Genomic DNA, 14328 nt, shown 5'->3' with positions numbered 1-14328 from the left:
CAGCAGTCACCTTTTGTTTGGGCTTGATTAATTTGTATTGATGAGTACTTTCCACCTATATGGGTTGTGACTGTATTAAGGGTCTGGTGATGAAGACGAGGGACAGTGAAGAGAACTCCTCGACGGTTCACAGTAGCTACCTAGTGTTTGGACTTGATAAATTTGTACTGATGAGAACTTTCCACCTAGATGGATTGTGACTGTATTAAGGGTCTGGTGATGAAGACGAGGGACAGTGAAGAGAACTCCTCGACGGTTCACAGTAGCTACCTTGTGTTTGGACTTGATAAATTTGTGTTGATGAGAACTTTCCACCTCGATGGATTATGACTGTATTAAGGGTCTGGTGATGAAGACGAAGCACAGTGAAGAGAACTCCTCGACGGCTCACAGTAGCTACCTTGTGTTTGGACTTGATAAGTTTGTATTGATAAGAACTTTCCACTTAGATAGGTTGTGACTGTACACACGCAGTAGGTATGCTGACACTAAAAATAAAAAAATAAAAATTTTAATAAAAAAATTCAACCGACTTCCAAGTCAAAAAATAACTTTAACTAAAAAGCAAAAAATAACATCCTACCTATGTGCTACCTTCTGATCAGTTTGAAGGCGGTGCCAAGCCAGTGATGTTTTAATTAAATACGTTTAAACTACAAAATTTCTGTGGTTATTCCAGAAACAGCTTTAATTAAAACACGACACTGGCTTGGCACCGCCTTCAAACTGATCAGAAGGTAGCACATAGGTTGGATGTTATTTTTTGCTTTTTAGTTAAAATTATTTTTTGAGTTGGAAGTCGGTTGAATTTTTTTTATTAAAATTTTTATTTTTTTATTTTTAGTGTTAGCATACCCACTGCGTGTGTACAGTCACAACCTATCTAAGTGGAAAGTTCTTATCAATACAAAATTATCAAGTCCAAACACAAGGTAGCTACTGTGAGCCGTCGAGGAGTTCTCTTCACTGTGCTTCGTCTTCATCACCAGACCCTTAATACAGTCACAATCCATCTAGGTGGAAAATTCTCATCAATACAAATTTATCAAGTCCAAACACAAGGTAGCTACTGTGAACCGTCGAGGAGTTCCCTTCACTTCGCCTCGTCTTCATCATCAGACCCTTAATATAGTCACAATCCATCTAGGTGGAAAGTTCTCATCGATACAAATTTATCAAGTCCAACAAGGTAGCTACTGTGAACCGTCGAGGAGTTCTCTTCACTATCCCTCGTCTTCATCACCAGACCCTTAATACAGTCACAATCCTTCTAGGTGGAAAGTTCTCATCAATACAAATTTATCAAGTCCAAACACAAGGTAGCTACTGTGAACCGTCGAGGAGTTCTCTTCACTGTTCCTCGTCTTCATCATCAGACCCTTAATACAGTCACAATCCATCTAGGTGGTAAGTTCTCATCAATACAAATTTATCAAGTCCAAACACAAGCTAGCTACTGTGAACCGTCGAGGAGTTCTCTTCACTGTCCCTCGTCTTCATCACCAGACCCTTAATACAGTCACAACCCATATAGGTGGAAAGTACTCATCAATACAAATTAATCAAGCCCAAACAAAAGGTGACTGCTGTAAATTCTTGACGAGTTCCATCGTCTGTGTTTCGGCTCCATCATCAGACCAACTCCAAACCTTCATAAAGTTGTAGTGGTTTAAAATACCTTATGGAAACACTAACAAACGTACTAGCCGTCTCTACAACTTTCGAAAGTTCCCCTCAATTTCTCCAGGATGCCAACATCAGATCCTGACCTGAAAAAAATGGGACCACCCTGGAAGTAAACCCTACAAAACAAAAAAAGAATTTTCAAAATCGGTCCATAATTGACGGAATTATCGCTGGACATACATAAAAAAAAAAAAAAAAAAAAAAAACATACATACAGCCGAACGTAGAACCTCCTCCTTTTTGGAAGTCGGTTAAAAAAGAAGTGCATTGCGCAAGTTTCAACGATACATTATGTTCTCATCTTAAATTACAGCTGAGTAGTGGTTATTGGTATGGACATACAATGTTATTCGGTGGAAGATGGATGTGTGCGGTCATTTCTTGTGAAGGAATATCAATTTACAAAGTTTTGATTCCGACAACCTAAACTGTGATGAAACTGTTTATATTCAAGTAAGTTCGTTTAAAACAAAAACAGTCATTTTTAAACTTCATTATTTGCATTCTAGGTACGTTGACTATTATTACCTAGTAATCCTGTAAAGTCCTGTATCGACGCAATCTAGGCCAGGTCTCAAAGTAAAACAAATAACGAACAAAAAATTGGAACTCAACGAAAAACTTATGGGACCAGAGCGATTGGTCCAACTTCTTCTTCGGTCTTCCTGATGATCCCGATGACGAATGCTGGAGCCGAAAAAGAAAAGTAGGTATTCAGTGGCGAAGAGTTCATGTAAGCCGATTTCCGCCGTGTTCCTTTAAAAATCCATGTATACTCATTATTGTACTGTATCTAGATATAAGAGAAACCGTTGTATTTATTTATTTAACTTTATATAATAATTACAATGATAAACATTAAAAGGTGCAGACATAAACTTGTTAAAGTTTTTCTGCGCACCCTTCGCCGTTGACAAAAAATTGGCGAAATCACGCTTTTCTTGGGACGGCTTACCTTCATCTAAATTCTATCATTCGCCACTGATAGGTATGATAATATTATGCAATCTGTTAAACATACATGTATTAAGTTATTAAAAATAGTCACTCAGTAACTGCCCGCGTAGGTACATTCATACTTTCTCTATATAACCTCAATCAATATTTATTACATGCCTACGCGTAAATAGCTACCTAGCCTATACCAAAACACGAGCACCCCATAATCAAATTCTGTCCAAAACACACCCTCGGCTAGTGGCAAGTGCAAGGGTGCAAACCGCCTCGAGGTCAACGACCGAACAAAAACAAAGCCGCCACCTGTAGACGATACGGCCTTTTGATGTTGGGATTTAAAGCGATCGATGACTATTATCTTCTACGAGTAACTAGGTAGGGTATTACCTACTTTTCCACACTTATATCATACACTATTGAAATGGCATTTTCCTTCAAAGAGACGATTGACTTAGTATTCCATTTCATAGATTCACCGTGCGAGCGTCAGGTCCATTGTGTGACAGAGAGAAAAACTTCAAGCAGTTTCCAAAACTTATCTCTCGATTTTGTATTTTGCGAGTTTCTTTAAGATACTACCTTCACTGTGTTCTTTCTGTTCATTCTACTATAGTAGCCTTTGAGGGATGCCTATCAGCGAATTTTGAATGTATGGGTGACTTATGCATTCAAACAATTTTTGATTTTTTTGATTTGCACCAAAAATTAACGTACAGTACAGTACGTACAGATACCTCTTATATAAAGTGGCATAACTACATAACAGATTACCTAGCAACTGGCAAGGTACATACTCAATTCACCGTCTCTGCTCTTCATACCAAAACACTGCGGGTGACAAACATTAGGGTTAACTTACGAGAGTACAACTGCAGGAGTAATCAGTAGTATACAGCAGAAACTAATTGTTAAATTATTTATAGTTTATTTTTTATATTATTTGGGAGGAGTGTCGCATAGAAATTCGACATAATTGCCTACCAAAAAACCGTTGCTTACCGACCTACAGATACAGATGGTAATTTCTAAATTCTACTTTATAGATGCTCGTGTCTTTATACCCTTATCACCAAAATCACAGAATACCTATGAAGTAAATATACTCGTAATATGCCAGAACTATTAATAATACTACCTACTATTAGATTTATTCAGATTAATTAGCATTTATTTTTTCCTTTAATAAGTTGATATATTAATTATGTTTTTTATGCAAATACATATATTCTGTAATCTGTTTCTAACCCATACTACAGACGTTCAGTTTTAACTGAGTAGTCGAACTGTTTATCATAAATCGTACGTATGTCCATCCGTCAGTTTTAACTGTACACTTTTTTCTAATTAAGTTGATTTTCGATTAGATCGAACTGTACAGTTAAAATTGCGCAGTTACAACTAAAGGTCTGTAGCCCGACTAAGACTTACAAATCTCCGCTACCGCTTGTGTCAATTATTATATCTCACTGTACTTCAGATAAAAGAGGGCGAAGGATGGTATTTGATCTTAATATTTTTAAACCTTTTCATTCTAAAAGCGCTGAGCGCCTTTTGTTTCGACCCTTGTCAGAGCACCCTACGCGTTTTTGTCAATACCCACTTGTTATTTGTAAGCGGATTCTTTCATTGACTGACTAACCTTGAAATATACCTAGGTAGCTTAGGCATTGTGTTAGTACATAATATTTTATTGTTCGTAGGTGGGTATGTTAATTGAATGACTCTTATGCGTTTGACTTACTGAATATTTATATCTAAAGCTATATTAAAATACAAAATTAAGAATTTATTTTAATCTGTTAGGTTAAATATATGCAAGTTTATACTATTATACTTTGCAAGTTTATCGCATCACAAAATTTCTTGGTTTATTTATTTCATGCCATTTCTATTCTATGTTTCTAAATTATTTGCATACATGAAATGTTTAAATAATATTAAATAATAATTTCAAATCTTGTTAGTAATTTGTTAGCAACAAAGATTGGCCTAATCAAAATTATTATAGCTATGAACCGATATGTGACTGTGAAATTTAACTACCTACCCTCAGATTATTTAAAAATCATCTGCATACTGAGTGACTACCTATATTACGTCTTTCCGGTATAACTGATAAAGTGCCAGTATGTTTTGTTTTTAACCAAGATTGAATCACACAAAAATGTTGGGCTTATGACAAAACTAAAAAAAGAACTTTAAAAGTCTCAGACAAGGAAACTTTAAACTTTGGAAGCACCAAAAGCGCAACAGGATTCAAAGTTGTGTACCATAAGACGACCTAAAAAAGCTTTTATTGCGCGTCGACAGAAAAGTTGAAATTTTTATGACAGCTTTACATTCATTCTAGATTTATCGCTTACGGTATTATTTAATGTAATTTTTATATTACCACTGACCTATATTTCTGATTTACAAAATATTTTGTAAATAACTTAAAGATTTAAATGGTTTAAGAAATTACAATAAATGGATTATTTATGGAGATTGCATTTTACAGCTGCATCGGAGAGCACATCGTGCATTTTCAATTTGCCTAAGTGCATGTTAATTACTTAATATGTATTTTTTTATTCCTTCACAAGTTAGCTATTAACTGCGATCATATCTCCATAATACGGGTTTTACAAAATATTATTGTTTAGAGGTAACGTTACAGCTTTAATGAACTGAGAGCCTGTGATAGCTAGATGGGCTGAAAGTTTGTCATAATATTTCTTTATGAAAAAATAATAGTTATCTCATTGTCTTTTAAACATTTCTTATGTTTCCCTTTCATCACCAAGTAAGTGAAACGCTTGAACTACGTGTAGGTACCACCATAAAATTCTAAACGACCTGCCCCTACGTGTTACTTACTAATTTATCAACAAGAGCAGTAGATGTGGGGAAAAGAGCCCTCCCTGCAACACCCCACGATTCCAAGTCGGATTAATTAGACGCCTCTGATAGTCGCAGCGAGACGCCAACCTCGCTCTCCGAGGGGCTGATCATATACAATATTTAAACACAATTCCCTCACAGAAATACAACCGCTCAGACTTACACAATAAGGTTCATATTCGAATAACAAATTGAATTTTTTCAAGTAGCCGGCTGAGCAATTATATTTGCCGAATCCATTGAAGGAGTGTTTTTACCGGCAGTGGTGGTAATGAATACGAGTGTGTTTTATTCATACCAAATGTTCATATTTACTTAAAAAAAAATCAAGAAATATTTTTAAAAATTCAAAAATGTTTCTTTGTGCGACTTTATTTGTATTCCTCGCAGGAAACTTAATGAGGTTATGAAAAGTTAAACTTATTCTATACAATTTGCATTTACTGTGCTTTTAAAGGTTTCTTATTCATTTACAATGATACATTCATACAACGATGTTTTGTACTAGAAATAGGGCACTAGCGCATCAAAACTGAGGCGTATAAAAATGTGCTTAACTGTTTTGATTTTATTTAATCACTTATTAAGCAAGTTATTTAAACTCATAATACCTAAATATTGTCTACAATGTCAAGTAATTTTATGTACATAAATATATAATTGTAAGTAAACACAAAATTGTGCATGTATGCGCTCAGTGAAGTCGAATTCGGATCAATTTTTGCGGTGATTTTGTAGGTACGTAACATATCTATAGTATAAAATGTGTGTAGATAATAAATCAAAATTAGTTTCTTTGTATTTTGAAATATAAATAATTGAGAATAAGAAAATATAAGAAATTAAATACTAAAATCGTGTAACTTAAAATATCTAATCTAATTTAATACATAGTAGACAACAACATGATATTTATAATTTACAAGTACTGGTTAACTAACAGTTAAATAAAGATTTGTCATTTGAGAGAAAGGCTACATATTGGCCTTAAAATGTAAATTGCGATACCAAGGTTAGTAGATACGAAACTTAATGCTTAAAATCAAATTTCAAAGTCAGTTGTTAAAAGTCTAGGCTATACGAGTTTTATTAACATTTTACAGATTTCTATACTTTAATTAATATATTATTAACAGCATTCCACGGACCGGAGAAACACCGTTATGGCCTAGTAATCGGAAACTATAAGGTATTATAGAAAAGCGAACCAAAATGAAAAATTGACTTAATCTCAAGGTTATCGCCGCTTAACACAGGGTTTGATGAGTTTAACGGTTCTATGTTACACTTTAACGTTGCTCTATAACAATTAAAATTAACGTTAAAGTTAAAACTTCGATCACATGACGATGCAGAAGTAAAGTCTCAGAAGTGATATATTGTAGTTTCTACTTCTGACATGAACTTTTTATTTAGTTGTAAAAAAAGGAGTCATGAATATAATGGTCAAAAATGGTAAAACATTTTTCATAATGTCAAAGTACATGAAACACGTACGTAATGAAATGAAAATTTGAACAAATGTCCTCCATTGGAGAAACATGTTGGATCTAAATTCGTTATTTTCTTCAAGAAAACAAGTAGTATTAATTATTTAATTGAGAAGTCTAAGGAGAATAAAGTAGACGATGACAATGATGATGTTGATGATGTCGATAAATAGATTAGTCCACAAATACCCATTAAATGTATAATAAGCCCATTTTGTAACGTCATTTAATACGAAGAAATTCTGAGCAGACGTACAAACAAAAAACAAAGATTTTTAAAACTATTCTGCTATCTTCCACACACACACAAAACACAGCCAACATCTCAAGTTAATAGACAAAAACACAACATAATAACAGTAATCTTTTTTTAGATAAAATAAAGTATTAGACATTAATGGTGTATAAGATAAAGTGACTGTTATGTCACTTACAGACGTCATTAGGAAGACCATGAACCTGTAGCCTTGGCTGCAATACCAGTCAAGACAAGCTATAATTTAGCAATAGATTCACAAATTCTTGCATACTGGTTTAACAAGTTTCTCGTTGTAGTATTACTATCTTATCCGCAATTATTTTCATGTTGACTGCATAAACTTGAACTCGATTTTATAATAAATAATAGTTTTCTCAATAAAATTATTGTCACTTTAAATCAAGTTAATAAATGGATGAAAAGTGCGTGTTTTTAAACATTTTTTTTTTTGTATTTTGAGGAAGACGGAAGGTTAATAAAGATTAATTATCACTGCATAACAATAATAACATAATATACCTGTTATTACGACACACGATGTTCTTAACATCGATTAATAACGTAATTAACTTACTGCACCTGCGTTATTTATAGTAGTTAATTGTTTCAGCTTCCAATAAAATACTATAATACAAATATATAAATCACTACTATAACTACTATTTCAATATGAATGTTTGTTTTGATTTTGAAAAATTTGTTTGTTTGACACGCTTTTTGATTGATTAACTGATTATCATTACTTTTTGTCAGACGTATACAAAAACACATAAATAGATGGAGAAAAAAGTCGGGAACTTGGATTTTTCCTCTTGTCTTGGATGAATGTAAAAATATCTTTTATAAAAAACTAGCTAGTGTAGTTGTAGCCAGATAGCCTGTTTATTGTAAAAATAAAGTCTCTATCATCATCGATGATGAGACGACATGTTAAATAAGACACAAGTTTTAATAATTAAAACTTCTAAACATACAACGTACCAACAACGTATCTGTGTGTAAGTACATATACATATGTTAGGTACTCCTTCTCGGCACAATAACTTTTAACCAATTTAGCTGAAATTAGAGATGAAGATATAATTCTATCCTGAAATGTGAAGGACATATTTTTTACCCCGGAAGATTCCACAGCTCTCATGGGTTTTGTAAACATTTTTACATAGCCTCTTTATTTTATGTATAATCAGCGTTTCCAATCTGGATATTTCCAGTTAAAGGTGCCTCAAACAACGTAATATTCTAGTAACACTATTCCATACCATGCGATGCTAGTTAAGGACGAATCGTGCATCGTTAAGAACATGCAAGCGTAACATAGCGTGTCACGTATGAAGTAAACCGCTTACGACAAAAAACAATAGAATGCATGTCTTATTGTGTAAAAAATAAAAACACAAATGATGGGAACCTCTTGGGCAATTGGTTAGGTTAGTAGTCTTATATCGCGACCTTGAATTGCGAATGACTCGAAAAGAGTGATGTTGCAAAATTGCCATATCAAATTATCAAACAAAATGACGATGAGAATAATAAAAAAGAAGATTAGTTTTTATTTAATTTACACCACTATTTATATGCGATGCATGACTTGTAAGCCATAGTAAAAGATACCTTTAAGTAAACACAAATAATATTGTAAAAACAAAACTATGCAAAGGAGAAAAGATAAAATCAGAAAACAATGATCTCGTTAAACAAACCCGTATATAATAATAATTATTATAGATGGAAAATAAAAAGGCGAAATCTCTGATGGGGCAGCCTTGCACTACAGGCCTTGAGTACAAGACAACAATACGCAATTTAAATGCAAAGTGGCAATTTGGTCAAGAGTCAATTAAAACTCATATATGACGTATCGATTGGGAAGATCTTTGCTACATGTGATTTTGTTTTGATTTGTTTGACTTTGCGTAACATTTCTTCTTCGACTTTATGTTACATATCAGGTATTTTTTACAGTTATTTTAGTTCCCACACTGCTTTGCTGACTTTGAGTATTTGATTTTTAATTTATTGACTTTAGTGTCGACTCGCGATGTCTTGTCAACGCTTTCTTAAGAGATTATTTTGCGGTCGTGATTCTAAACTAGGGCGTCAAAAATATCGGTGTTGCACAAATTGGCGTGTTAAAGCGTAGAATTGCTAGACGCTCAGTACTTTCATCAGAGACGTATTACAAAAAGCGCTGACTTTCTACGAGGTTTTCTATTAACTTTAACTAGTGTTGTGTGCAAAATCAACTGAGGTGACTATTTTTACCTTTCTCCAGTATATACTAGCCCTTACTAGGGCACCGCGCTTAAAACTAATGATAATAATTACGGATCAGCAATGATAGATAAATAACTAGTCGTTTATTGGATAGACGATGAAATAAAGCTCTTTTTAAGATTGAGTTTGCTTATACGTGGACTAGGTTAAAATTTGCAAAATTGCAATACATTTTTAAGATAAAACAAAACAAGTATTACCGATTCTTAGGTTGCAGATTTTACTCGTATATTTTTATTCTTTTGATATTCGATATAAGAAATCTATCTACACTTGCAAGATCTGCAATTTCATACTCTAGACACTTCAGCTTTAATATCTGATTACCTTGCATTGAAGGAAAGGTACGTTTTTCTTTTGAATCTTTAGGGGTTAAAAATCTTCTCTTTTGGGAACATTGGATTACTTTTAAGCCACCCCTCGATATGAATCTATAAAAGAAAACGCGTTTTATCTCGTTCCATACGTTCAATCTCTTGAACTTTCAACGAAACAGTTTTGATCTGAACTCAGATAATAATTTTTGGGTTCAAATTAGTTCAAGTTGAGATTACATTATTACAAGCTGACGAATAAAAATTGAAAATTTAAATGAACCTCTATAAAACGACATTATACTATAAAACCATTGCCTCAAAAGCTCAGCGATAAAGGGGATGGACTGATTACCGAAAAGATCATATCCACTTCTAGCTTCAGCTCCTTTTCCGACTAGATGGCAAATATTCTTGAAAAAATATTGTAGGTAAATGAACATTGCAGATTTTGAGACCGAAAAACGATGGTAATGGCAAAAAAGTGGATATGGACGAATTACAAAAGATCAAAATGCAAGTCCAATTAGCTTTAGGCAAAATTAATAAAAGAAAACGTAAAACACTAACTTGAAAGGAAAGTCAATGATTGGAAAAAAGCTGGAAGAGGGCCGGAACCACAAAGAGATGTCACCCTGCAGGATAGACAGATCACTATAGATTAAAAAAAACAAAGCCGGTACCCCGCCGCGTCTGTCTATCGGAACGGGATAAATTAAATAATTATAGATAGGATTTTCATAAAGCTTTCAACGATGAATGACGAGAAAAGCTTAGATAAACAATTATTTAAGTATTTTTTAAATATTACAATGATTGTTAACTATAACAAGATTCTGAATGGGCTGGTGCACCGCATTAATCAATAGAAGATTGAAAATCCTTGAGAAATTTATTCAATTGAATCGTCGTTATCTGCAAAAAATGTAGACTCGCTAGTGGATAATATAATGTATAATGGTTACACATGATGTGGAGGTTTTTCTATTATACAAGTACTCGTATTATGATAAATGTTCGCTTTGATGTCTTAATCACAAATCGATATCCTGCGGTGAGGCATCATTACAAGTATGTTAGCTACCTATAGCTATATCATCGGTCTGCGGTTTCAGTGACCCCCAGATGGATAAATTCTTTGTACAGGAATAAAACTAAACTGTACATATTTACTATACGCACATATGTTAACTTATTCATGCGGATGTGGTCATAGATGTAATATAATTCTTTCAAAAGGACTTCTTGAGTACATGAATGTAAATACTCAATGTACCATAGATTCAGATAGTAGATAGATTCAAACTCGAGAGGGTGAAAAAAATCTTATCAAAAGTTCTAGTTGGTATTGTTTTGATGATACCGTAACAAACAGATAAACATTGCTTTTGATGAGTACTTACACTTTTAAATGCATTCAACTGGTCGGTTAGCTAATAAGACATTTTTAAAGATAATAATTTACAACCCAGTAAAAGTTTCATACAATTAACTGAGTAGGATTAATCTTTAATACCAAATATTAAATTTAAAAGAAATTAAAGCGCCTAATAGGTATAAAAAAGAAAAAATATCGATAAAAAGGAATGAAGTAAAATCTAGAGAAATTAAATATGTATAAAGAAAACACAGCTCTATATCACTAAAAAGAAGATATCCTGATTAAGAGATGAATAGTTATTACGTCCAGGAAACACGGACGAAAAAAGGTAAAAATAAACAAACAATGCTCACGTTTTCATTTTCCCGACTCGAAACTCACTAATAGAAAAGTCCCATTGTCCATTCAACGTAGTAAAGCCGCGATCTCACTGTATGCACGAAAACGTTCCAAATTCGAAATCGTTTGTCGATGGTTGACACACTTTCAACAAAAGAGTATAGACTGGCGGGCACTAATGGCCACGTTTATTTTTAATTATATTTTTTAAATTCGCTGTATTATTTATACGCGCTCCAATTCGTGGCGCAAACGCGCGTTCAAGACCAAAGCTCGGAGCCAACTCGCGGTTGATTCTCGTTGTTTGTTGCTACGGATCTATAGCTACAAGCCTATGGGGTCCTTTGTGCCGTGGAAGCCAGACACGCGAACCCTCCTCCCGTAACTAAAATTCCTGTATAGCTATAGCTTCCCTCTATTTCCCATCGATTTTCGCCCATTCAAGTTCCGCGTGTTGAGTAATACTCCGTTGTGTTATGACGTATAAATTATTATTATGATATACGTATATATTATTAATAGTTTACCTTTGTTAGATTTGACCATTCTCTACTTAAAATAATGAAACAAATGTTTTATTACGAATATTATATAATTGTATTATTACTTTTATTTTGAATCATGATACTTGATAATTTAAAATCAATTTCTATTATATAATTACTGTGAAGTAATAAGAGTAATTATCTATTTTACGTCAAATTTTAGAGCGACAGCGCAAGAATATTCTACATCAATGCTATTTTCCATATTAATGTAAATCAATAATTTACTTATATGATTTCTTTTTTAACTCGCGTATACGTCATTTAATGGTCGTGATATAAGCCAGCCTATTTCAAAATGAATAAGAGATATTCTTTATTTACCATTAGATATTAAAACTTTACATTAACGTAATAAGGCGGATTTATCGACTAAAAACTGGATTGAAATATGATGTTAGGTTGTAACTTGTGTTTGCTTGTTAATATCAGGTGTACCGTTATGAACGACTGCCTATAGTGAAAGGGCTAGGCTAGTAGGTAATTGATAAGTACGTATAGCGGAGGAATTTTTAATTAACTGCACAATGTAGACGTTCTATTTGTTAATTGTCGTACCACTTAAAAACGTTCTCCCAGTATAAACATCACCAGAGACTTTCATAGCCTTATGATTAAAACATACATTATCAGAATGAGATCGTGCTCTTGAAACTTAGAACTTATATCTTCATGTGCTCTCAATTTCAATAATATCTACTCTCTCCCCACGGTCATGTTAAAAATACATTTTTTGGTAATCTCTCCTGTGAATTGTGAAAAAAACAGCTGTTATAGCCCAGTGGATATGACCTCTGCCTTCTATTTGCGGGGCGTAGGTTTGAATCTGGTCCGGGGCATGCACCTCCAACTTTTCAGTTACGTGCATTTTAAGAAATTCAAAACTTAAGGGAAAATATACAAAACAATTGTCACACTAATTGTTATGTCATATGGTCAGGATGAATGAGGAATGAGAAGAATAAGAGAAAGTCTGAAAGTCGCGTCATTGACCGAAAAGTTGGAATTATAGAGGAGATATGAATTTTCCGTCAAAAGTCAAAGGAGAGGAAAGTCAAAGAAGATATGATTGGAGAATATGAAAGAAGAATGTATGTAAAAGGAGTTAGTGAAGAGTTGACGTATGACATATATTAATGAAAAAGGATGGCATATTGTGCCGACAGTGTTTAGTGAGACAAAAAACAAGCCCCAGCGTTCTGTAAAGTTACAGCGATGTGACATCGCTCATTACTATGGCAACTACGTTGTTATTGACATTATTGACATTTCTGACATCCCATAGAAATAAAGTTCAAATTCTATTAAAATTTGTTATTGACGAAATTACATCGAAGAGTATAATAGCAGAATTACAACCTTTGGAAATGATGATGAGACAGATGTTATAATTAAACAAAAACTAGTAGGTAAGTGTTGAAAAAGCTTTATAATTAATGCTAGTCGTGTGGCCCAGATTTGATAAAATGAAAGTAGCGCCTCTATTATTAACGTTAGTACGGTGATATCAGTGAATAGAATGCAGAAATAGTTAAGTCTGAAGCAGTGAGAATAATAAAAGCTTCATCAGTATCAAACTAATTGAACGAGACACTACCGAACCTGGCATCCTACTCGTAGGTAAGGGGAGATGGAGCTCAGACCCGCCACCCTGTTTAAAAACAGCTTTGTGGCCTGGCAATGATCCATCCGAGGCATGGAAGTGCCAATAACTACGAGATGATGATGATGTTAATGAGAATTTTTAGTGAAATTTCATAGAAGAAATAAAAGGTTCAATATTTCATAGCCCATCTTAGGACTAAAGGGCTCAGGACCTCGTGATACTAAGTCACATGAGTTAGCAAATGAACCAACGATGCAAAGGTGAGGTGAGATATCGTTTCAGAATATTAAAAATGTAATAGAATGATACAATATAGACATTCATTAAAGTTGTGCATTCCATAGAGCAATCTAAGACTTACGGACTCAGGGCCTCGTGATGCTAAGTCACATGGGCCAAAAAATGGACCAACGAGGCAGAGGTGCATTGAGATATCGTTTCAAAATGTCAAAATTATAATGTACTAGCTGACGCCGCGCAGTTCCGCGTGGTTCCCGTTCCCATAGGAATACGGGTAATATAAAATTCCTTGATAAATGCGCTATCTAACATTGAAAGAATTTTTCAAATCGGACCAGTAGTTCCTGAGAT

The 14328-nt window shown here is 33.8% G+C and overlaps 1 protein-coding gene across 1 annotated transcript in view; it reads right to left on the bottom strand.

Annotated features, from left to right (window-relative positions):
* LOC112054138 (proton channel OtopLc) overlaps window positions 1-11879 on the bottom strand; it is a 79129-nt gene extending 67250 nt beyond the window's left edge. Inside the window, exon 1 of the mRNA XM_024093804.2 lies at window positions 11601-11879. The gene's annotated coding sequence lies outside the window, so the exon portion shown is untranslated. The remainder of the gene's footprint in view (window positions 1-11600) is intronic.
* Between the last annotated feature and the right edge of the window lie 2449 nt (window positions 11880-14328).

This window comes from Bicyclus anynana, chromosome 6, assembly GCF_947172395.1.
Source record: "Bicyclus anynana chromosome 6, ilBicAnyn1.1, whole genome shotgun sequence".
NCBI lineage: Eukaryota > Metazoa > Arthropoda > Insecta > Lepidoptera > Nymphalidae > Bicyclus > Bicyclus anynana.
The sequence above is the reverse complement of the archived record's forward strand: the minus strand, read 5'-3'. Positions and strand labels throughout refer to the sequence as shown.